This window comes from Bidens hawaiensis, unplaced genomic scaffold, assembly GCF_021521415.1.
Source record: "Bidens hawaiensis isolate Kalapana, Puna unplaced genomic scaffold, B.hawaiensis_p1.1 tig00005142_1, whole genome shotgun sequence".
Classification (NCBI taxonomy): domain Eukaryota; kingdom Viridiplantae; phylum Streptophyta; class Magnoliopsida; order Asterales; family Asteraceae; genus Bidens; species Bidens hawaiensis.
In genome coordinates this window covers 1,396,591-1,421,691 of record NW_027491327.1, presented here as the reverse complement: position 1 = coordinate 1,421,691, position 25,101 = coordinate 1,396,591, and the positions used below count along the sequence as shown (strand labels likewise).

Genomic DNA, 25,101 nt, shown 5'->3' with positions numbered 1-25,101 from the left:
TCCACACAAAAATAAAAATCCTTCAGAAATGTATTGCAAGATGAAGCCGGACGTTTAAAAGTTACAGACTTTGGTTTAAGCAAAATTGCACAGGAGAAAGATGTTTATGGCTACAAAATGACTGGAGGAACTGGATCATGTAATAAAATCTGATATTTTATCATAAAAATGAAGTCTTTTTATTTTTTTTTATCTTTTTTAACATTTTTTTGGATTATTTAATCCTTTTCCTTTTGTGCTTCTTTCAGATCGATACATGGCTCCTGAAGTATATCGTAGGGAATCATATGGCAAGAGTGTTGATGTTTTCTCGTTCGCTTTGATTGTTCACGAAGTAAATCACACTCACTTCTTATTGCATAGTTTGACTTTTACCTTTTGACTTTTATAGTCAAAAGTTTGCAAAGACTTGATCTTTGTGATTTCATTGAAACTGCTTATTATTTATTTATGGTTTGCATATTAAAATGCTGTGTCTATATGTGGCATTAGATGTTTCAAGGCGGGCCATCTAATAGAGAAGAACCACCCGAACATGTGGCTGACCAACGAGCATATGAGGACTCGAGGCCACCATTATCTTCGTATCTATACCCTGAATCTGTGAGGATGTAAGCTACTTCAAATTTACTTCATAAAATTTAAATCCATTTATATGAAAACGGGTCGATTAGGGATAGTTATAACAATTAGCTAAAAGTTTGTTAGCATCTTAATAATATCAATTTTACAGGCTCCTAAAAAGATGTTGGCACCGGAATCCTGATGTGAGGCCAAAGTTTGAAGACATAATAACCGAACTTGAAAACATTTTGGAGAATGAGCATACGAAGGCGGGCGTTGGATTGTGTCGAACCTGTGCAATCTTATGAGTTGTTATCATTTCAAGACATGTTTTTGGCACTGTGTGTATGATATATTCATACATACGTGTATACGTTTAGGTTCTCTTGCTCTTAATGATGGTGCATTATGTTGGTGTGTGTGTTTGTATACATGATAAGATATGAATTATGGAATGTGATGCTTCATTTTAAGATGCATTTATAAATAAAGAATTTTTTTTAAGCATTTAGCTATTTCTAAGTTTTCTTGATTTCATTATAAATTTATAACTACTGCTAAAAAGAATTAGTTTATATGGCAAAGAGTTCAGTTTGACTTTTATAAGGTCAAACGTTTCGCATTCGACCAAGCCGATGATATTCCATTACATGCATTAATTGATCCACTTGAACCAAATTCAAAAACAAACAGATGCAAACTGCACAACTACATTATCTGATTACCACCAACCGCAGCTTCATCTTCTTCCTCCATCTCTACAGGCTTCAACGCTATTAACTCATCAAGCGTACAGTCTGCACATTGCGACAAGGCTACAACATAGGGGAAGCGCGTGTGTTCCAGCTCAACAACGGCCTTGAGAAACTCTTCATGCGTCTTAGACTTATACAGCAAGACATCCTCCAACGCCACACCAGCTTTGCAGCATTCGTAACCTTGTTCAACGCCATAGTGAGCCCCTGATTCCCATAATTTTTTTTGCACAGCCGCCAACAGTCGATTATATTCCCCACTTTTGTGCAATCTGTTTATCACATACTCGAAACCTTCCTGGATCAACCACCGTCGCTCAGACAAAACCCGCTGCAATAAATTCTCTAACGACACGCTCTTGCGTCCTGCCAGCTTTCTCAAGCTCAATCTTCGCGTTCAGCTTATCCACCGTTTCATTCTTTAGCTCAAGCTCCGCATTCAGCTTCTCAACCACCTCCCGTTGTAGCTCAAGCTCCTCATAAGCCTGCTTCAACTTCTCCTGCATTACAGTATATTTGTTAATTCAAAATTAATATTCATTAAAATCAAGGTTGCAAAAGTCGCTAGGCGGACCCTAGGCGGCCGACTGGGGAGTTGGGTGTACTCGGATTACTCGGAGAGTACTCGGAAATGGTAAATATAAAGCAAATTAATTTTTGGAAATTATATGTATGTCAAATATGATAAGTTTATTAATATTTATAAGAAACTAAGTGGATATCAATATAAATAAGAGAAATACATTTTTAAATACTAAATTATTCTAAAATTTGATAATCATTAATTAAAAAAAATGATATTTTTTCTTTAATATTACAGAAATGCGAATGATGTTTTATTATTTTAAGTCAAAATTGGCCAAAGTTAACCGACTATATGTGATTCTGGCTGAGGTTGACCAACTTTGAGCGATTCTTAGTAACTAGGCAAAGTTAATGAAACTTGCCTCGATGCCATGCCTTGTAGAGAGTACTCGGCCTTGTAAACCTATTTTTACAACATTGATTATAATAATTTATAACCAATAAAATTAATATTTGTTACCTCACCCTCAGCAACCTCTTTTCCTTTATCCAAAATCATCCTCCTCAGTTTCTTTAATTTCTTCACCTTCTTCGCCAACTTCACATTCTTCGCATGCTCAAGTTTCATTTGCAGGCGATACCGAGAAATCTGATTACGCAAACGGACTTCCTTCTTCGTTTCTTTCTCATGCCACTTGCGAAACTCCGGTACCGACCCTACAAGGTGTTTCACAAAACCTGCCTGGTTTAAGCATGCCTAGCACCCGCAGGGAATTGAAGCCAAAAAATAACTTGGCACACAAGTAACCATAAGCCAGGTGCGGGTACAGTGTTAAGGTGAAACCCTTCACATACCTAGCACCCGCAGGGAATTGGATCCAAGAATACCTTGGAAGTAAAGAAACCATAAGACGAGCGCGGGTAAGTGTAAAGGCAAAACCCTTCACATACCTAGCGCCTCGCAGAGAATTGAAACCAAGAAGGATCTTCTGAGCAATGCTTGCGGTTAGAAGGGTAACATCCCCGCGTAACGGGAACGTCGAGAATTATATTGTTTGAAACTCCGTGATGGAATTGGTGGTCTTAGCATAATTGATCACTATGTTTAGAATCACCAAAACCCCATGGAGAATATATACAAGTGAGACTCAACGCTCCTGGCTGGCGAGAAGGCTACATACCTACCCGCATCATACCCAAAGATCAAGCAAAAAAATCGGGAATTTTTGCAAGTGACATTAAGAAACCCGCGGGAAGAATCCCCACGGCGAACCTTAAAACTAAAAATCCCTTTTCAAAAACCCTTGCTTAAAGTCCAAAAGTTCACCTCACTTTATTAAACATTCATGAGAAGAACATTGGACTGGGGGGACTTGAAGAGGTAGGTCCCAGCAGAGCCTAGTTGGTCCCGCAAGACTCACCTTGAACAGGGACGTCTGCGCAAAGGCCATCTGCTCTCGCAGGACCCACCATACTCAAAAAGAACCTTACGCGCAGTATGCAAGCCGAACACGCAGGGAAAGCCTCCCAATGGTGAAGTACCCCGCCTGTTCCCGCAGTTGCGGATACAAGCCATCAGGGAAGGCTACCCGCAGAGAGCAAGGCTACACGCACAAAGGCACTAGCCAATTCAGTTGTCACCTGAAGGAATGAGTAAAGCCGGGATTAATCCCGCACAGAGGCGGGAGGGGAAATACTCCCGCCCAAATAAGCTAGCCTGTATACTGAAGGATCTTTTACTGTACCTGACGGGGTATGGGCGAAAGATCTGATCAGAAATACGGCGGCTCATTGACAGTATGGCGAGCAGCATGCTCCTGTACTATTACTATTAGCCGCTGCCTACTCACCAACCATTACTGTGGGACGTGCACAGCTTACAGTTGGTGGAATAGTGTTACTGTTGGCCGTAACCTATCCACCAACCAGCATGGCCTGCGTATAGTCCACAGTTGAGGGGACGTGCATAACCTACAGTTGGTGGAATAGTGCAGCCGACTTTGTTACTGTTGGCCGTAACCTATCCACCAACCAGTATGGCCTGTGCATAGTCCACTGTTGGTTGAACAGGAATACTATTCAGCCGGCCATACCTTCTAGAAAACCTACCTTCGGCTATAAATACTCCAACCTCTTGGAATGGTAAGATCCATCTGATCTCTGCTATCTAATTATCTAGCAATCTCTTAATATACACTTATATTCAGAGCAATCTAGTCTGATTCTCACGCCGGAGGGTGGTCACAAGGAGGAACCCCCCCCTTCTCAGTGACGAGCTTACGGTGTCTGTTTTGCAGGTTCCCTGAAGAACATCCTTCTTTGCTGGACCTCATCTTCGTGGGAAACATTACTTAACCCTAAGATTATCTATAATCTGGGTCGGGTCACTTAGTGTTTCTTCATTATGAAGAGGTAGGTCCCAGCAGAGCCTAGTTGGTCCCGCAAGACTCACCTTGAACAGGGACGTCTGCGCAAAGGCCATCTGCTCTCGCAGGACCCACCATACTCAAAAAGAACCTTACGCGCAGTATGCAAGCCGAACACGCAGGGAAAGCCTCCCAATGGTGAAGTACCCCGCCTGTTCCCGCAGTTGCGGATACAAGCCATCAGGGAAGGCTACCCGCAGAGAGCAAGGCTACACGCACAAAGGCACTAGCCAATTCAGTTGTCACCTGAAGGAATGAGTAAAGCCGGGATTAATCCCGCACAGAGGCGGGAGGGGAAATACTCCCGCCCAAATAAGCTAGCCTGTATACTGAAGGATCTTTTACTGTACCTGACGGGGTATGGGCGAAAGATCTGATCAGAAATACGGCGGCTCATTGACAGTATGGCGAGCAGCATGCTCCTGTACTATTACTATTAGCCGCTGCCTACTCACCAACCATTACTGTGGGACGTGCACAGCTTACAGTTGGTGGAATAGTGTTACTGTTGGCCGTAACCTATCCACCAACCAGCATGGCCTGCGTATAGTCCACAGTTGAGGGGACGTGCATAACCTACAGTTGGTGGAATAGTGCAGCCGACTTTGTTACTGTTGGCCGTAACCTATCCACCAACCAGTATGGCCTGTGCATAGTCCACTGTTGGTTGAACAGGAATACTATTCAGCCGGCCATACCTTCTAGAAAACCTACCTTCGGCTATAAATACTCCAACATCTTGGAATGGTAAGATCCATCTGATCTCTGCTATCTAATTATCTAGCAATCTCTTAATATACACTTATATTCAGAGCAATCTAGTCTGATTCTCACGCCGGAGGGTGGTCACAAGGAGGAACCCCCCCCTTCTCAGTGACGAGCTTACGGTGTCTGTTTTGCAGGTTCCCTGAAGAACATCCTTCTTTGCTGGACCTCATCTTCGTGGGAAACATTACTTAACCCTAAGATTATCTATAATCTGGGTCGGGTCACTTAGTGTTTCTTCATTGGCGCCATCCGTGCATAAAAAAGCTAGAACTAATTCTTTTTTCTGAAATGGTTAACGTTACTCCGGTCCCGAAACCAGTAAGTAACCAAGAAACCCCGGTGACCACTACCCCAGTAACTAGGGTCACCGGCGGTTACACAAATCTTACGAACACTACCCCGGCTACCCAAGCCGGGGCAAGTGGAGTAAATATTCCACTAGGGTTCATGGATACCCAGTTGGAAAAACGAACTCGAGCCCCTCGCCAAACACTAGATCAAGTAAAGGCGTGGGCCGAGGCACGTTAGAGAGAGTTCCAGGCTGAGTTGGACGAACGCTTGCGTTCAGCCCAACAAGCTGAAGAATTCGGCAGCACTCGCCAACATCTCAATATGAGTAGTGAGTGCGAGTACTCAGATGATGAGAGGGAAGAATCTGATACCGACGCGAACCCTCGCCATAGGGCGAAAGGGAAGCGTAAGGAAACAGACTTCCAACCAAAAAGGAATTTTGGTGAAGCCTTTCAACCAAAGAGTGCGGAGAAAAACCCGCGTGACTTCTCCAAGACCTTTAGGCCAACTGCTACAAACGCAGGGAAGTCAAAGTTTGCAAGGGACATTGCGGAAGCAATCGCCCCAAGGAGTGCCAAACAAATGTCTAACATTGGCACGTACGATGGTCTATCTGACCCAGATGACCATTTGAACAGGTTCATTGCGGGGGCGACCGTCAGTAATTGGACGGAGCCCACGTGATGTCAGAGGAAGAAAAAGGCGAATGACGGAACCATGCGCATGGAAGGAAGCTGAGGTGCGCTTCCCGCGAGTGCCAGGAGGCCCCAGCAAAGAAGGCCCCATCGTTATTAAGAGCCAGCTGGGGCACTACATCACCTCCCGCACTCTTGCTGACAACGGCGCTTCGTCGACAGTGATGTACAGGCAGTTCTTTGATAAGCTGGATGATGAAGACAAAGAACGCTTTGAAACGGTTTACGCTTCAATGGAAGGGTTTGACGGCAGCACAAACACCCCCCTGGGTATCCTGTCTTTCCCCGTTACTCTTACCGATGGGAATCATTCACGCACGGAAGACGTGGATTTTGTCGTGATGAAAAAGCCACACCACACGTACGACATCCTATTCGGAAGAGACGGGATGGCAAGATTCAACGCCGTGGTATCCTCAGTCCACGGCATGATGGGATGGCCAACAGCTGAGGGTGTAGCGATGATCACGGGCATTCCCCAGGTATGCATCGCATCTGTCTCATCTAAACCCAAACCGAAAATGGCTAAACCAACCATCACTGAACCTGAAAAATGGGCCTTCAATGGCAAATATCCAGACCAGGCCGTTACCATTGGACCAACAATCGTTGATCCCACCCGCACCCTACTCAAACGCTTACTGCAGAAAAACGCTGACATCTTTGCGTGGGCACCAGCTGACATGACTGGTGTACCCCGAAGTAAGGCGGAGCATAAGCTCAAGTGCGATCCGGCTGTTACGCCAGTCGTACAAAAGCGCAGAGTAATGGGGCCAGAACAAACTAACGCGTGTAGAACCCAAGTCAAGGAGCTCCTTGACGCAGGCATCGTACGCGTTAGTAGATATCAAACATGGGTTGCAAATCCCGTAATGGTACCGAAGAATGACAAACAATGGCGCATGTGCATAGATTTCAAAGATTTGAACAAAGCATGCCCCAAAGATTGTTATCCGTTACCAGAAATTGATCTTAAGGTGGATTCGTTGGCACCATTCCGCCTTAAATGCTTCTTGGATGCGTATAAGGGGTACCATCAAATCCACATGGCTGTAGATGACCAGGACAAAACCGCTTTTCGGACGCCCGATGGTACATTTTGTTATAAAATGATGCCATTCGGACTTAAGAACGCGGGGTCCACGTACCAACGACTGATGGACAAAGAGTTTCATGCCCAAATTGGGAGAAACTTGGAAGTCTATATGGATGATTTGGTCATCAAAAGCCCCGAGCCAGGAGCGATGTTGAAAGACATTGAAGAAACCTTCAACACGCTCAGAAAAATAAACATGAAGCTCAACCCGAGCAAGTGTTCATTTGGGGTGGAAGAAGGGAAGTTCTTGGGAGTCATTGTTACTAAAGAGGGCTTCAGAGCGAACCCTGAGAAGGTCGACGCCATTGTTAAAATGGAGTCACCTACCACCATAAAACAGGCTCAGACACTGAATGGACGACTAGTCGCGCTTAATCGCTTTTTGGCAAACCATGCGGATAAGTCGTTCCCTTTCGTGTCGACATTAAGAAACTGTTTAAAGAAAACGCACTTCCGCTGGACACCAGAAGCGGAAGCAGCTTTTCAGGAGATTCGGTCACGCCTGATCGAACTCCCAACACTTACAGCACCACAAGCGGGAGAGGAGTTAATCCTATACCTTTCCGCAACAGATAGAGCAACCGGGGCAGTCCTGCTAGTAGAACGAAAAGGCATCCAGATGCCAATCTATTATGTTAGCCGCGTACTCACAGACGTAGAAACCCGGTACTCTACCCTAGAAAAATTAGTCTTAGCACTTATACACGCTTCACGCAGGTTAAGACGATATTTCCAGGGCCACCCAATCACCATTCTCACCAACTTCAAACTCTCAAACGTTCTAGGCAAACCCGAATTATCGGGACGTCTAGCCAAATGGGCAATTGAATTGGGAGAATATGCAATTAAGTACAGGCCAAGACCAGCCATAAAAGGTCAGGTCCTGGCCGACTTTATTGCAGAAGTCCCCGCTACGCGGGAGAAAGAGTGCCAGGAGGAGGCTCAACCCTCCCCAGCACAGGACATCAATGATGTCTGGCGACTCTACACTGATGGAGCAGCCAACAACGAGGGTTCAGGCGCAGGGTTAAAATTAACTAACCCAGCAGGCCAAGAATACACTTACGCTATTCGGCTGGACTTTCCAAGTACGAATAACGAAGCCGAATACGAAGCATTCTTGGCCGGATTGAGAATTGCGCGTAAGATGGGGGTGAAAAACTTGGAAGCCCACGTGGATTCCATGTTAGTGGCCAACCAAATAAATGGGACGTACACGGCTGTGAACGACACAATGACCCTGTACCTCGCTCAGGCAAAAACCCTTATGCGTGATTTCAATGATTGCAAAGTCATACACGTCAAGCGCAGCGAAAACAAATCTGCGGATGCGTTAAGCAAGCTTGCATCACTAGCCTTTACCCACTTGGGAAAGGACATCCGCATTGAACTCCTCAAGACACCATCAGTCCCGCACAAGGAAATTTGTGCCATCCAAACCGGTATAGAAACATGGATGACACCAATAATAAATTACCTTGCAGCAGGAACATTACCAGAGTCAAAAACACAGGCAAGAAAACTACGCTGTAAAGCACTGAATTATCAGCTCATCGATGACATCCTTTACAGACGTAACTTTCTTGGCCCACTTTTAAGATGCGTGGACAACCAAGATGCTGACTACCTCCTAAGGGAAGTACACGAAGGCATCTGTGGAGTACACGCAGGTCCCCGCGCTGTTGTAGCCAAGCTAAACAACGCGGGATACTTTTGGCCGGGGATGCATATGGATGCACTGGCATACATCAGAAAATGTAGGTCTTGCCAGCTTTACGCACCCAACACGCACCGCCCGAAGAATGAACTTGTTCCTGTCACTTCTTCGTGGCCATTTCAGAAGTGGGCCATCGATGTAACAGGCCCATTTCCTACAGCAGCAGGAAACGTTCAGTTCCTAGTGGTAGCCATCGACTACTTCACCAAGTGGATAGAAGCGAAACCTTTAGCCCAAACAACAGCGAAACATATCAAAAAGTTTATTTGGGAATTTATTATTTGTCGTTTTGGACTTCCACAGAATTTGGTGAGCGATAACGGCACCAACTTTGCTGACAAGAAGCTACAGCAGTGGCTGAAAGAACTTCAAATCACCCACACCTTTACCTCAGTGGCACACCCGCAAGGTAACGGTGAGGTGGAAAGAGCAAACAAGAGCATCGTTGAAGGCATAAAGAAAAGACTCTTGGAACAAAGATCCGGTTGGGTGGACGAGCTTCCGCACGTCCTTTGGGCAAACAGAACGCTGAAGAAGACCAGTACGGGGGAAACCCCGTTCAGTCTCACTTATGGCACTGAAGCCATGATCCCTGCCGAAATCGGGTTACCCTCACCAAGGGTCTTGATCCAGCCAGAAGACAATGATGCAGAAAGACGGTTAGACCTTATGCTAACCGAAGAACGCAGAGACTTAGCCGCCGTGCGTGAAGAGAACTACAAGCGACAAATGCAAAAGTACTATAACACGCGGGTAAAACTCTGCAACTTCAGTGAAGGAGACTATATACTGCGTAACAACGAGGCTTCGAACCAACAACGCCCAGGAAAGCTGGCCCCGGTCTGGGAAGGGCCATACGTGATCAAAGAAGTTCTGGGAAAAGGCGCATACCGGCTCGAAAGGCTCGATGGCACTCCCATCCCAAGAACATGGAATGGAGCTCAATTACGCAAATGTTATATGTAGATCAATTCCAAACTTGTAAAGAAAAGGCCTAAGAGCCACTTCTAATGGAAATGATTCTCCTTTCAAAAAGTGTTGATAACCTTACCTTTAACTTATGAACTTCCCGCATCAATGAGGGAAGAAGTAAGTTGTTGCGTGTGGAAGGCGGCAAAACCCGCATAAACACACGCTAAAAATGTTAAAAAAGTTCTAAAAACCTACACGCAGGTCAGATGTAAGTAGAGGTAGCCATCTTTGTAAGTGCAAGTGACGGTCTTAACCGCACAATCACGAACAAAGAGGCAAAACTCCAACCTACCATCTACCACGCTCAAAGGTTAACTTATGCTGAACACTTAGAAAATTTCAAAGGAAAAGATGAGGTCAACTTTCGCGCAGGATAAATGTAAGTTTAGCCATCCTACTAAGTGCAAGTGACGGTTCTATCCGCACAATCATGAAAGAGGAAGCGAAATAAACTTATAATTTACCACGTCAAAAAGTTAAACTTATCTAAGTACTAATGAAATTGCTAAGTATGAACATGCGTAAAGAAAACAAGGAAAAGGACAAACACATTCTTCATTTCACTAAAATTCAAATATTACAACAATGGCCGGGTGTAACTACCCGCCTAAAAGAATGAATTTATACAAGTCTTGAGCAGTGGGAAGGGATCTTCAGGATCAAGCTTCAGGGCCGCCTCCACTTGGCCCCGCTCCGTCAGAAGAGCGGGGTGGTGCGAGAAAAGCTTTGAGGACAGCTAACCCATCATCAGCAGCAGCTACTTCGTCCACCTTCTCCACCACTGGATGCGGGAAGGCGGCATATTGGTTCACTGCCTGGTCATAAATGGCTTCGGTATTTACACTGAACAAAGGGAAGTTGGAAGGCGGGACGCCTTTCTCAGCAAACCCTAGACCAAGCAGGAAGCCGACCCTTTCCCCATCCTCATGAGAAGCGTTGAGGGCTGCGCTCATGGCATCATCGTATGAGGTCTCTGAAAAGACCCGACGCACAGCCTACAAAAAAAAAAAAAAAAAAAAAAAAAACACAAGTATAACCTTTTCTCTTCAAAGAAAAGCGTGAAGACAGAGTTAAGCATACCTGAGGCAACGCTTCTCGAAGAAGCCATTGGAGGGTAGCTTGACTTTCTTTGCAGGCGCGTTCGGCTTCGCTTTTATCAAGATGGGCAAGTTGAACTTCCTTTGCGGCAGCCTCTTCGACGCCCTTAAGTTTCCTTTCGGTCCGGTCAAGCACCCCCCTCTGGTCCAGGATTTCCTGGAGCTTCTTCGCATCCTCCATTGCCAAGGCATCATGAGCACGTTGGAGAGCCTCTAATTTGCCTTTCAGCTCCTCATTCTCCATACGCAAAGGCTCGGCAACGGCTTCAGCCTTGGCAGCCCTCTCGGTTGAGTTTCGCGCAGTCTCCTTGGCCAGCCGAAGCTGTTCATTCACAGCTTGGGCAGCCTTGGAGCGGGCCTCGAGTCGCGCCTGGACTTCAACCTCGAGGGCTTTAAAGGCCTTCTCCTTGTCATCGACAGCCGTGGCCAGCTGTCGGTTCTCCTCCCGGAGAGCCCGCGTTTCAGATGCTTCCTTGGCGCGAGCTGCTCTCAACTTGTCGTTTTCACGACAAAGCAGCTCGACGCGGGGCTGCGTCCGGGCCTGGAGAACCCGAAGCTCATTGGTTAGCCTACCCTCCTGGTAGCTAGCCATGGCTTCCCCCAACGCACCATGAGGAGCAGCGTGGCGAGCCCAGTCCACGCACTCCACAGGGGTGCGAAGGGTTGTTCCTCGGCGTATGTTCCATCTTGGAACATACACTTCATTGGAATCCGACACTGCAAAGGAAACAAAGCAGTTAGGAAAAGATGAAATAATATGTACAATTAACAAAAGAACCCTACGTACCTGTAGGGTCAATGACAGGCCGATAGCCGCCAAACCCATCACCTGAACCTAAAGGAAATCCATCCAACAGGTCAGGCAGATGGGAAGGCGGCAAAGATCGGCGGGAAGCCCTGCGCGTACCTGATGGTCCGGCTGTCGGTGCCGGTGGCGCAGGCATGGTGGCGGCCGCCGTTGGAGGCGCCGCCTCATAATCAGCAGCAACCGCCGGCTCCGTGAAGGATGCTGTAAAAATCGCACTCACGGCCGGCGGCGACGTCATCTCAGCTGGAACAGTCTGCTCAGGGGGAGCAACTGAACCAGCGGAAGCAGGCGCAGAGGCCTGGGTCGACGCCTCAGGTAGGCTGACCGGGCCTACCGTCATTGGCGGAGAAATACTTGCTCCAGCTCCACCCTGGAATGCGTCAACATCCACGCCTGCGTAAAGGAAAAAGTGTTAGATAAATTTTCGAAATGATAAATCTACGAAGATAGAAATGAAGTTTGTACTTACGGGTTTTCTTGAGCTTGAACGTACGGACGGGCGGGGACGAACCCGATGGAGCCGGCCTCTTGACGCCAGTCACTGTCGTTGGTTCTCCGGAGGTAACAGTTGTTGCCTCCGGAACAGCGGTCTCCTCAACGACGGGGTTCCCCGCCACCTCTCCACTATCTGACTCGGAGTCAGATAGGACAACCGGATCGGCTGTGGAGGCCACCTTTTCTTTGCCCTTCCCGACGGCAGCCTTTTTCTTCCGCACCAACGGAGGACCTTCTGCGGATTCCTCAGAAGAAGAAATGTCAAGAATTCCAGCAGCAGGCACAGCATTGAGGGGTTGAGGGTAGAAGATAGGCTTACCTGGCCGTCGGTGGCTCAGGATCTCTTGGCCCGGCGGATAGACCTCCACAAACCGACCCGCAGTTTGTTCTAGGATGGGCAACTCGTTCTCGTCCAGAGCACGAGTACCCATCCGTGCGGGACCATCTTCCTCCCGCCGGTTCAGGAGTGACTGTAGGTCGTTCCCCTCTGAAATAAACAGGAAAGTTAGAAAAAGTCAAAATCAACAAAAAGAAACAAGACATACCATAAGGAACAGAGTTCGAACCATATTCGAGGACGATCGGAACCTTCTGCGCATTCGCCGCCTTCCACACCCGGCTCATCCCCAACATCACCATCCTGGATTCCGGAAATCGGAAAACCGGGGATTGGACCCGGGATATCTTCGAGAACCATTCCGCCTCCTCGTAGTTGGAGGCGTGAAGGCTCGGAAGTGCCTGGCCATTCTTGAACTTCATGGCAATGGGGATGGCGCGGGCGGATATGAAGAAGAACTCTCTTCTCCACGAGCGAAGACTCCGCTCGGTGGTACAAATCTTTAAACCCTTAATCCGGGTTGTAAGAGTGTACCACCCCTGGATGCACCTCCAAGTGTAGAAGGTCATCAGGCGGTCGACGTAGGGCTCAATGCCCAGTATCCGGCACACCCATTCAAAGTGCCGGACCTTGGCAATGGCCATGGGGTGCACCTCTGTCAGGTGCACACCGTGCCTCTCCAGGACACGATACACAAACTTTGTCAACGGGAACCTAAGGTTCCCGTAGACAAAGAATGCAGCATAAACCCCGATCTTGCCACTAGGGGCATCGTACACAGTATGGTGGGGTTCAGGGAACTCAGGCTCGAGGGACTCGAGCATGAACTTCCTGACGATATACTGGTACAGATCGACAGGAAGAGAACACTGGCACTCACCAGCAGTCCTCTGATCGTCGGCATCATGAGAAGACATTGCAGAAGGAAGAAAGTGATTTCAAGAGAATGCTTGACTGAATAGAGAAGTATTCGCCGGAAATCACTAAAGATGAAGAGAAATTGTGAAAGTGTGAATTGAAAAGGAACCTCCACCCCCTTTATATAGTAATCGCAATTAATGCGGTGAAATTAATGCGGAAGAGAGAGAAATCAAAGGTGCAATGAAACTATGACACGTGGCAAAGAACAGGCTGGCAACAGCTGTTGAAAGGACGTGCCAGTAATTTCGCGGCCACGCGCCAGAAAAAACGTGCCTACGCGCCTAAAAAAGTGACTGGAATGACCATGTGCTATCACGTCACCATAACTTCCTGCACGACCTGACACAGTCAGAAGAAACCGTCGCACGACGTTTCAGAGGTTTGGACTATTCTTATCTTTCCACCAACCTTTCGAATTTCAAAAAATTCAAAAAGATTCAAAAAAGTAAGCGGGAAAATACCCCTTACCTTGGCAAACAAGTAACCGTTAGACGGGTGCGGGTACAGTGTAAAGGCAAAACCCTTCACATGCCTAGCACCCGCAGGGAATTGAAGCCAAAAAATAACTTGGCACACAAGTAACCATAAGCCAGGTGCGGGTACAGTGTTAAGGTGAAACCCTTCACATACCTAGCACCCGCAGGGAATTGGATCCAAGAATACCTTGGGACGTGCACAGCTTACAGTTGGTGGAATAGTGTTACTGTTGGCCGTAACCTATCCACCAACCAGCATGGCCTGCGTATAGTCCACAGTTGAGGGGACGTGCATAACCTACAGTTGGTGGAATAGTGCAGCCGACTTTGTTACTGTTGGCCGTAACCTATCCACCAACCAGTATGGCCTGTGCATAGTCCACTGTTGGTTGAACAGGAATACTATTCAGCCGGCCATACCTTCTAGAAAACCTACCTTCGGCTATAAATACTCCAACATCTTGGAATGGTAAGATCCATCTAATCTCTGCTATCTAATTATCTAGCAATCTCTTAATATACACTTATATTCAGAGCAATCTAGTCTGATTCTCACGCCGGAGGGTGGTCACAAGGAGGAACCCCCCCCTTCTCAGTGACGAGCTTACGGTGTCTGTTTTGCAGGTTCCCTGAAGAACATCCTTCTTTGCTGGACCTCATCTTCGTGGGAAACATTACTTAACCCTAAGATTATCTATAATCTGGGTCGGGTCACTTAGTGTTTCTTCAGCAGGCGATACCGAGAAATCTGATTACGCAAACGGACTTCCTTCTTCGTTTCTTTCTCATGCCACTTGCGAAACTCCGGTACCGACCCTACAAGGTGTTTCACAAAACCTGCCTGGTTTAAGCAATAGACATCAGGCTTCGGGTCATCCTCTTCCTTCTCGTCACCCGGTTTTGATATAACAACCTTTTTTCCTTGCTTGTCATGACTAGATACACATACACCCACGTCATCTTTATTTTCATGAGACCGGCTATCTTCACTAGAAGTCGAAACCAAAACTACAAACTTCCTTTTCTTTGAAGAAGAAGCCGATACCTCCGGCTGCTGTTTCTTTCCACCTTCACAAAGGGTCTGTTTCTCCGGAACATCTTTCGTGTTAGAAACCACCATTGGATCCAGCTCGGTTTCGTGACCCAAAACCGATTTTTCAATGTCGGGTTGAACACGACTTGAGCCACCTTCATAGCTAACACCGATTGTTCGGTCCAGAACATTGTCTTCGTTTTCAGCAAGAGAACGCGTAGCAAGATTAACATCCCCTAGACCCTTAATCTGGATATACTTGAGCAAACCCATTTCTGCAGTACGAATTTTAACGAATGTCACACAAACACAAACTATTAACAATTTACACAACCAAATTAACCATATCATACCCTCATCCCCAAGTTTCAAAATAGGCTCGGAATTCACATACGGCCAGTTTCGACTTAACCCGATCATGACCAAAACATGTTCAGGAAACGTTTGCAAGGAGTGTTGGCTCATACGGATCAAACAATCAGATCAAACAAATGAACATACGCAATATTGGGGTGACTGTTAAAATTAATCATTTCAATTTCATAATTCATAACATTACTCTAGTTGCCTTCATTTGAGCTATTGGCCTATTGTGTACTTGGGCTTGTTTGGATATGGATCTACATGCTTGTTCTTTGCTCACACATAATCTCTATTGATCGTATCTCACCGTCTACAAACGGTCGGTTGCTTCAAGCCCTAATCACATATGGAAAGGAGCCATTGATTGAAGGACGCTCCCTTGGTTAGAGTTCAAGTATAAATACAGGCTCTACGATATTTAAGATTAAATAAGCATTCGTCATAATAAATCTTATTCTTGGTATTCAATCCGATGAGAGTCGTCTGAAGTTCCATGTAATTCTATTTCGATCAGTGTGTAATCATTTGTTCTTTTTTATCAATTTCAGTCATTTGACTTTTCATACAATTAAATGTTCTTAGAGAATAAATAGAATATCACATTTTCTGACACAACGCTCAGACTCTTTTCATATAATCAAAGGAGCTTAACGAATATACGAAGAAAAGAGACCTCTTGACATACAAAACAATAGCCAGACCCCTATTTCTAGATCTACTAAACTCGCTCTCCAAGACTGATGCTAAACTTTCTCTCAAAAGACAACACATTTCCTAAACCTATTATAATTCTAGTAACTAAAATAAAAATATCAAAATAAATATTAACTTTATTAATAATTCAAGAGACCGGGTGCTTCAGTCTTCCCATTATTATAGAGATGAGAGAAGACGCACCTGGTAAGAAAGAGATTTGATATCCTTGGAAGCAGGTGGGTTTATGATTTGAAGTTTGAACCAATCAACTTTACCAGCTGTATATGAGGAATCTAGTTCAATGTTTTGCCAAATATGGAAATAAGGTGACAAGCTGAGTTCTGACTTTCAAAATTGAACGTGTGTATAAATGTGAGAAAACAAACAAAATTTAATGTGGAATTTAATAAATCGGACCAATAGAAAGTTTGAAAGAAGCTGAGCATTATCGTCTTAAATAAAGCTTATTTAGTTATCGAGTCTGAGTGTGAGTCTTGTATGAAAAGATTATATAGGCTTGCAGTCACGAGCCTTAGCAAACCTAGTGTATGCTTAAGTTTAAAGTTTAAACTCCTTAATAACCTCGAGTCAAGTTTTTGTTTGTTTAGCTGAGGTTAGGCTTATTAAGGTCCCATGCTATTGTGATTTTAACTATTTAATTTGAGGTCATAGTGGCAAATGTGTATGAATTGCAACTAAGGTGGTGTTTGTTTTTTAGACAAAAAATTGTCTGCAATCTGAGTTTATGTATGCAACCGAAGATGTGGTCTGAATGTCTGCAATCTGAAAATATAATTGTTTGTTTTATAAACTAGATATCGTCTGCATAAGCTGAAAATTAGTTACCTGTCATACATATCACAGTAGATAGAAGTCATTTAACATCTGCAGGCTGCTAAATAATTGGTGGTGGTGTACGAATTGTGGAAGTGGGTGGTGGTGGACGATTGGTGGCAGACGATTGTGGTAGGCGATGAACGGTGGTGGTGGACAGTGGGAGGTGGTGATGGACGGTTGCAGTGGTGGTGATGGACGGTGGTGGTGGGTGGACGGTGATGGTGGTGATGGACGGCGGTTGATTTTTTATTATTATTAAATTTAGCATCTTTGTTGCTCGCTAGCTTGTGTATAATTGTATGTATGTTAGATTTCTTTGGTTGCATAAGTTTTCTATGTTTGAATTTTTACCCATTTGATCAATTTTCACACACACATATATATATATATATGTATGAATATGCAACTAATAGATCTGTTTTTAATTTTGCATTGTCGGTTGAGCTTTAACTGATTCTTACATACCACATTCAAATGAATATTTTGTTATATTATGTTAATCTTTAAAATATTACGGTAGACCCGTCTTAACCCATAATGATATAAACCAAAGACCATTTTTAGACGAACCGTAATAACTACAATTACACCCCACATAAAATCCTATTAGCTAATTTTGCGCGTGTTAGGTTAACATATATATATTATCAAATGCCTTGGGTTTTAGGTTGCTTTAGACTAGGGGTGTTCTTCGGGTTTTGGGTTGTTTGGGTTCGGTTGTTCGGGTTTGAGCTCAAAATAAATTGACCCAAGAACCGACCCAAAAAAGTTTGGTTTGTTCGGGTTTCGAGTTATACAGGTCAGGTAAACTCGGGTTGGGTTTTGGGTTTAACAAATTTTAAAAAAAAAATTCCACCTTTAATAATATCATAAATTAAAAAACCATATTCCAAGCCATTATAAAACCATAATATACAGCCATATTCAACAATAGCATATATTATTTAGCAAAACATGGAATTTATCATACAAGAATGCATTAGACGGGATGAAGGAGCGTTATAGCCTGTGGATTAATACTTGTGTAGATTGAAGAAACATGCTCAATAAATATTGGTTTAAATACATACTATTTAAGTTTTTGAATTGAAGATACATTCTCAGCATGCTTTATGGTCATTAATACATTGGGATGTGATAGATCCAATATTAATTGGAGTCTTGAGAACAACCGAACAATAATATGTAAGGTCACCGTGCTACTTCACCGCTAAACTACCCTATAAAATTAGGGATACATGCATTGATGTATTATACTTCGGGTTATTCGGGTCAACCCGAATCTGGGTATTTCAACCCAAATGCCGAATCGAATATTTTATCTCGGGTTCAGGTTGGGAGTTTAATCGGCCCGTGTGAATTCGGGTTGGGTTATTTGGGTCTCGGGTCACTTCGGTTCGGGTTTGTTATTCGGGTACGGTTAAAAAACACACCCCTACTTTAGACTCCTAAAATGGTTGGATCACCCCTGCCTGACTTGAACCTATCTGAATATTTTTATAACTAATTTGAAATTGAAACATTGAAAAATAGTGAACCCTTTAAAAAAAAATCTTGAATCTGTTACTAGATGATAAAATATCATATTGGTTTAGATCACTCTTATTTACTAATTTTGACGTTATTTTACTAATCTCGTGAAAATAACGTTAAAAGTGGCGGAAGGTTAATCAGGCATCATGTGGTGGCGTTAATAGCCGAAAGACAAGGGCACATGCACCAATCAGCCGGTGTCCCGATGATTGAGTGCTATGTGCCTTATGTCCAAGGCTTGATGCAAAACTACTATCGAGCCGGGGGTCTCACCGGAAGCAGCCTCTCTATCCCTATGGGATAGAGGTAAGGCTGTCTACATCTTACCCTCCTCAGACCCTACCATAGCATTGCTATTGGTGGGATATACCGAGTACGATGATGATGATGATGATGATGATCACTCTTATTAGACCTCTTTTAAATTATTTGTAAACAATGTTTTTCTTTTCTTTTCAAAGATGAATATTTCCATTTTTTAGGGAATTTTAGGGACACACACCTTTTTGCTAAAAAACCAATCAATACGTCTTGTATAGGCCTATACGGAGGGTCTCATATACCCCTCGTATAGTCCATATGAGACGTATAGAGTCCCGTATAGTCCTATACGTAACGTACAGTGTGTCCCTAGTTGGACCCTATTTTTTATACTTTGAAAGTTAAAAGTTTGTATATTATAGGACAACTGTTATGCCCACTTGATTATATTTGCAAACGTCTTTTCCTATGTAATTTGTGGTTGTACCTTCTTATATATTATCTTAATCGGAAAAATCACCAAAATAGTATGACATTCGTACGCCATATCTTTTTAAAGATGTTTCTATTTTCTAGACTTCTATATAGAAATAATTTTTTAGATTATGCTAAGAACATTTTCTTTTTTCTATAAAATAAAACAAAAACAAAATTTTAATATAAGAAAAAAAATGCCAAAATAATTATGTGGACCATAGAATTTTTATAAATAGTCATCTATAATCAACCTCATGCAGATGGCCTTCTAGTTTGGTAACATAAGTAACGGTTAATGTTTGAGATCTTATGGTCTCATTCAAAACTCGACTCAAGGAAGTTGTCTGATAGTGGGGGTAGGTTTCCTTTTCATGATGTCATTGGGTGAATCAGACTTGGACCTGCAAAATCAGTATAGACGGTTGATATTTCGTCTAAAGAATACCCAATTGAGTATTGTGGATAGTTTAAAACACTGTCAAATATATATAATCAAACTCACATTTATAGTCTACCCTACATTTAACCAATCATAGTGTGCCATGTCGGCTAAGTAGGCGAAGGCTTAGCCTCTGCTTGTTGGCACTAAAAACCATTATAAAAAACTATAGTAACTCTCATGTTTTGATCATTCTGAGAGTACGTGTCGTGACAACCGGTAAGCTAATTTAGCTTATCAATCTACCTCAGCAGCAACACACACTATCACATGGATTAGTTCACATGGATTAGTTCACATGGATTAGATTACCAAAATACAGACCAACTTAACCCACATCATATGGTTTCTTAGACTTCTTATGGAAAACTCTATCTTTTTCCTAATCTAAAACTCAAAGTCATGTTTTTCCTAATCTAAAACTCGGAGTCATGTGTATAAAGTATACACACTCTTACGCTTCACACGGATTCAAGTCATGCGTTATATATACCAAGCTAAATATTACAATCAAGTTTTTATTATACGGACTATAAAGTTTGATCTAATCAAATCCAAACTTATTAACTTTGTAAAGTATAGTTCACATTCTAGTCTAATGACATGAGGTCGATAATTAAAGCTTCGGGTCTTTAAGAGGGTTTTCTTCATAGCGATAGGTTTCCTTCATAATGGTGTTCTGCGGAGCCATGTCTGAAACATCAAAATCAATATGGACCCTTTACATATCATCTCAGAAAAATTCACTCGGGTATGAAGTACTTTCAAACGTATTTCACAAACAAAACTTTGTAAAGTTTTATTACTTTTTCGTTATCCTGATTTTACAGTAGTGTAGAAAATCATAAATGCTATTATTTATACATTTATAAAGTAACTAATATAATTGTGTTTGTTAAGGAAAAAAATAGAGAAATTTCCTAAAATAAGCCAATTAAGGAGAGAGATTCTTAATTTAGGCCAAAATTTTCAAATATTCCCATAATAATCCATTAACCCTTGAGATTTCAAGTCAAATATGTATGATTCGTGACAGTTGGGTTTGTGTCAAATCCGTGAGATTTCAAGCCAAATTCGTCTGACCCATGAGATTTTCAAGCCAAATCTGTCTGACCCTAAGATTTCAAGCCAAATCCGTCTGGCCCGTGAGTTTTGATATCAAAACTGTTTCCTTGAAAACCACCTACTCCGTGAGATTTGAAAAAAATTTGAATTCACCTCTATCCACCATTAATTCACCACCACCTCACTTCTTTGAAATAATTTCGATTAATTCATCACCATCTCCGTCCTTCAACATCCAACATCACCATATCCGGACACCGTCGCCTTCACCATCCAACATCAACATATCCGGCCACCGTTGTCTTCGTGCTAGCCTCCATTTCATGGTGAATCAACTCCGTCGTCTTCCAACATTAACATATATGCATCACGTCGTCTTCTTCGTCGTCTTCTCCCGTTTCCGGCAAGTTACGGTGGTGGTGGTGGTGGTGAATCAATGGTTCCGTCATTTTCTCCGGTTCCGGCAAGTGGCGGCGGCGATGGTGGTGAATAAATGGTTCCCTCGTCTTCTCCATTTTCCGGCAAGTGGCGGTGGTGGTGGTGGTGAATCAATGGTGGAATTAAAGAGGTGGATTTAATTTTTTCAAAAACTCATAGATGAGACTGCCTTGGCTTGAAATATCACGTGTCAGAAAGATTAATTTTCTTTGAAATTTCACGGGTCAGACAGATTTTTTTTGAAATCTCATGGGTGGGTGTCAACATCTTTACACGTGTCACTATTTCACTGGGGGACGAAAATCATCGACAGGAAACCAAATGTCACAGAGAAGATGGATTTTAGTGGATTATTAATGAAAGTTTTGAAACTTGTAGTCTATTTTGAGACTCATTCTCCTTAAATGGCCTATTGTGAGAATTTTTCAAAAAAAATAATATATGTAATCGACTATGATGTGATATCTGATATCTTAATCACGCCTTAAGTGCCACTAGACTCTGCATATAGCAATCATGATAAGCATAGATAAGGATGTTGACAACTTCACATTAATTGCAAATATGTGGAATCATTTTACTGTTTTCCATATAAAAAAAGAAAGAAACACATTAACCGCTATTTAAAAGAATTACTATTTTTAACGGTAAAGAATACTATTGATCTAATAACAATTGGTCCAACAGATGTACTATGACTTCTTTTATGACAATTATTGATTCGTGTCTAGCTTTAGTATTTTGTTTCGTGTATTTTTAGTTGTGGGGTGGTAGATCAAGTCATTATGTTCTGTTTAGATCATTATTTGTAATGATGATTCCAGGTGTTTGGGCTTTTGCTGTTAAAAAAAAATTGACTATTGACTACAAGTTATATATAGTTCATTAATATATCGGGTAAGTGGAGAACCATATGGTCACAGGTTTGTGGTGGCGATGGGAGGGGAATATGGAAGAATCAGCCACGACTGATGGACGGCTACAATGGCGATGGCTTGTGTGAGTCTATCAATGAGGTTCCATACCATTGCCATATGCTCGTATATGATTTGAAGATTATATTTGCTTTAAGCAAAGTTACCAATCTGCCCTCGCACGTGTTTGGCACATGGGGTACAAACTTAACCCAGACTAACGTTAGAGAAGCAGGTGAAGGACAACAAAGTTACACCGTAACCCCTTTTAAATGGCAAAAACCGATCATACTAAACAAAGCTACTGTTATGACGTGTATACATGTATTATGTACATGTGTATGTTATATTTGCTTGAAACTCAATTCAATTCTATAGAAACATAACCAATGGGATCACCAAAAAATATAATTAATTAAATAAATAAAATGAAATGAAATGAAAAGACACTTTGTCTTCTCCTTCTCCGCCACACTTTTAACTTTCAAAAGAGCCGCTGCATTTCTTGATCCAACGGTAATTCGCTACTTAGATTTTAAGGTATCTTTTGAGTTTAGAATAGAATAATAGAGTGTTCATGTTCCTTAAATCGAATGTTGTAAGTTTCGAGTTAGAATGAATGATTCTGTCATATAATACAAATAGCTATGTTATGTTTTTCTCTTTACCTTAGGGTTTGAATGACATATTTTCATTCGATTTATATATTTGCCTTTTTAATCATTTGTTAAAAATTATTCTTGAATCCGTCACTAGACGGTGGAATGTCGGATTGGTTTAGATCACATTTATTAGACCTCTTTTAAATTATTTGTAAACAATATGCTTTACTTTTCTTTTCAAATATGGATATTTTTTAAGTTTGAAAGTTGAAAGTTATTCGAGTACCGTATGGTTGTATAGGGTTATAGGCCAACTATTACGCCCACTTAATTATATTTGCAAGCATCTTTTCTTATGTGATCGGCGCACCCTTGGATATAAATAGTGGGTCATATGTTTTTCTCTCTCTCCCTCCCTCCCTCTCATACACACATACATACAGTGGCTTCGCCATGGCGGTGACCGAAGTCACGGATCAAAAAATTTTCGGGTTGGCGATTCAATTCGTGTCGGTGGTTCGGGTCGGATCAAACAATATGACATCCATATATATAATTTTTTTTTTCATTCATTCAAAACGATTGTCCTTACAATTAAAAAAAAACTAGACCTAAAATATCCATAATATGATAATAATACGAGAGCCGAGAGGAGGGTGAGTACCTTAGAAGAAGAATTACAAAGCAGCTCGACGTTTACTCGTTTGTTTATCATCCTTTTTTTTGAAAAACGAAAAAATTGTATCTTGTTTCTTCATGATTTACCTAATTAAGAAGATTCAATAGGTTAAGTTAGAGTAAAATTTCATCATACAATACCTATTACAAGCTTAATTAACTAATTTCCTTAAATCTCCAATTCACAATTACAAACCCTAATTTTATAATCGTTGATTTGACAACACGATAACACAAAGGAAGAGCAGATAAAGTATTACCTTGCGGTGGTGGATGAGCGGGGATGATCGGCGGCAATGGATGAGCGCGGACGGCGGTGGGGCGGTGGGTCGGTGTCGGTGGCGATTGGCAAACATAAAGGCAGAAGGGAAAAGGAAGCAGGTGAGGGCGTGCGTGAGATTGAGGCCGATCCTTTTTTTTAATTCCCATTTGTTTTTTGTTTTTTATTTAAAGTTATGCTATCCAACAATTTACAACAAGCCCCCTCCAAATTTGAGTGTTATTAAAAACTAAGTTTTTTTTACAATTTTTATAACATTTGTTTACAAAAACCGTGATGTTTTATAAAAAAAAAGATAGGGTATTATATTTAAAAAAAAAATTGGTGGTGACCGGTAGCTATTTGAAAAAATAATTTGGCAGTGACCGCGCTTAATGCCTATAAAAATTTTCAGAAAAAATTACGAAATTTACCCTATTAACGTAGAAAATGGCAGTGACCGGGGTCACTCGGGTCCCTCTAAAGCTGCGCCCCTGCATACATATATATGTATATATATATTGCGACGCTCAAGGGCTTTAAACCACAGCGGGGAGTTATGGAGAAGGGCTTCGAAGCCCCATTTCTTACGTGGCGATGACATGGAGCGGCATTAAAGCCCATCCATAGTGAACAGCCTCAGGATCGAAATGATCTCAGTCTTCCTTACCCATGTCCCCTCAAAGCGTTGTAAGTGAGGCTTAAACTTGTATTTCCATTAAAAAAAACCCATAATTTCTACCACTACACAAAAAAAACCGACTCTTCAAATTTTTTTCTTAAAACTACAAAAAATATAAATAAATAAATGAAATGAAAAGACACTTTTATTAATTAATTGAAATAATGAAATTTATAAATAGAAATTGAATAAACCATCAGTCACATTTCTCTTCTCCTTCTCCATTACACTTGAACTTTCAAAAGAGCTTAATTTAACCGCCCATTTCTTGATCCAACGGTATGTATGCTCAATTCGTTACTTAGAAAGGTATCTTTTGAGTTAGAATAGAATAATAGAGTGTTCATGTTCCTTAAATCGAATTAATGTTGTAAGTTTCGAGTTAGAATGAATGATTCTGTCATATAATACAAATAGCTATGTTATGTTTTTCTCTTTACCTTGGGGTTTGAATGATATATTTTCATTCGATTTATACATCTGCCTTTTTAATCATTTATTTATGTTTTTATTAATGATGTTCTTGTTAAAAATGCAATTTATTATAGGTAGCAAAAGCAGAAGATATGGATGTTGGGTTTCGTAGGCCTTTTGTTGGCCCGATTTATTATTTGAAGTCCAAAGGGCAGATGGGTGTAGGGTGGCCAGACCGAAGCCCGGCCCGGTTTAGATTTCTTGCATAATAATTTACTAACCCTAGTTCAGTCTCTATATAAACAGCATTATGTACTTGTAATCTTTCGTCACTCAATAAAGAATATCTAGTTGCCACCAGTGGACGTAGGTAAGTTTAGACCGAACCACGTTAAATCCTCGTGTTCGTTTATTGCTTTCGTGTGTGTGTTCGGTTTCGTGTTTGAGTTTAATCCTACCAAGTGGTA

The 25,101-nt window shown here is 42.3% G+C and overlaps 1 protein-coding gene and 1 long non-coding RNA gene across 2 annotated transcripts in view; both read left to right on the top strand.

Annotated features, from left to right (window-relative positions):
- Positions 1–25,101, top strand: part of LOC143629058 (uncharacterized) — a 134,132-nt gene that overhangs the window by 99,994 nt on the left and 9,037 nt on the right. The window lies entirely within an intron of this gene.
- On the top strand, positions 25–604 carry LOC143629060 (uncharacterized). The gene is made up of 3 exons (XR_013152868.1): positions 25–139; positions 249–334; positions 493–604. It is a non-coding gene; the product is annotated as an uncharacterized LOC143629060 (long non-coding RNA).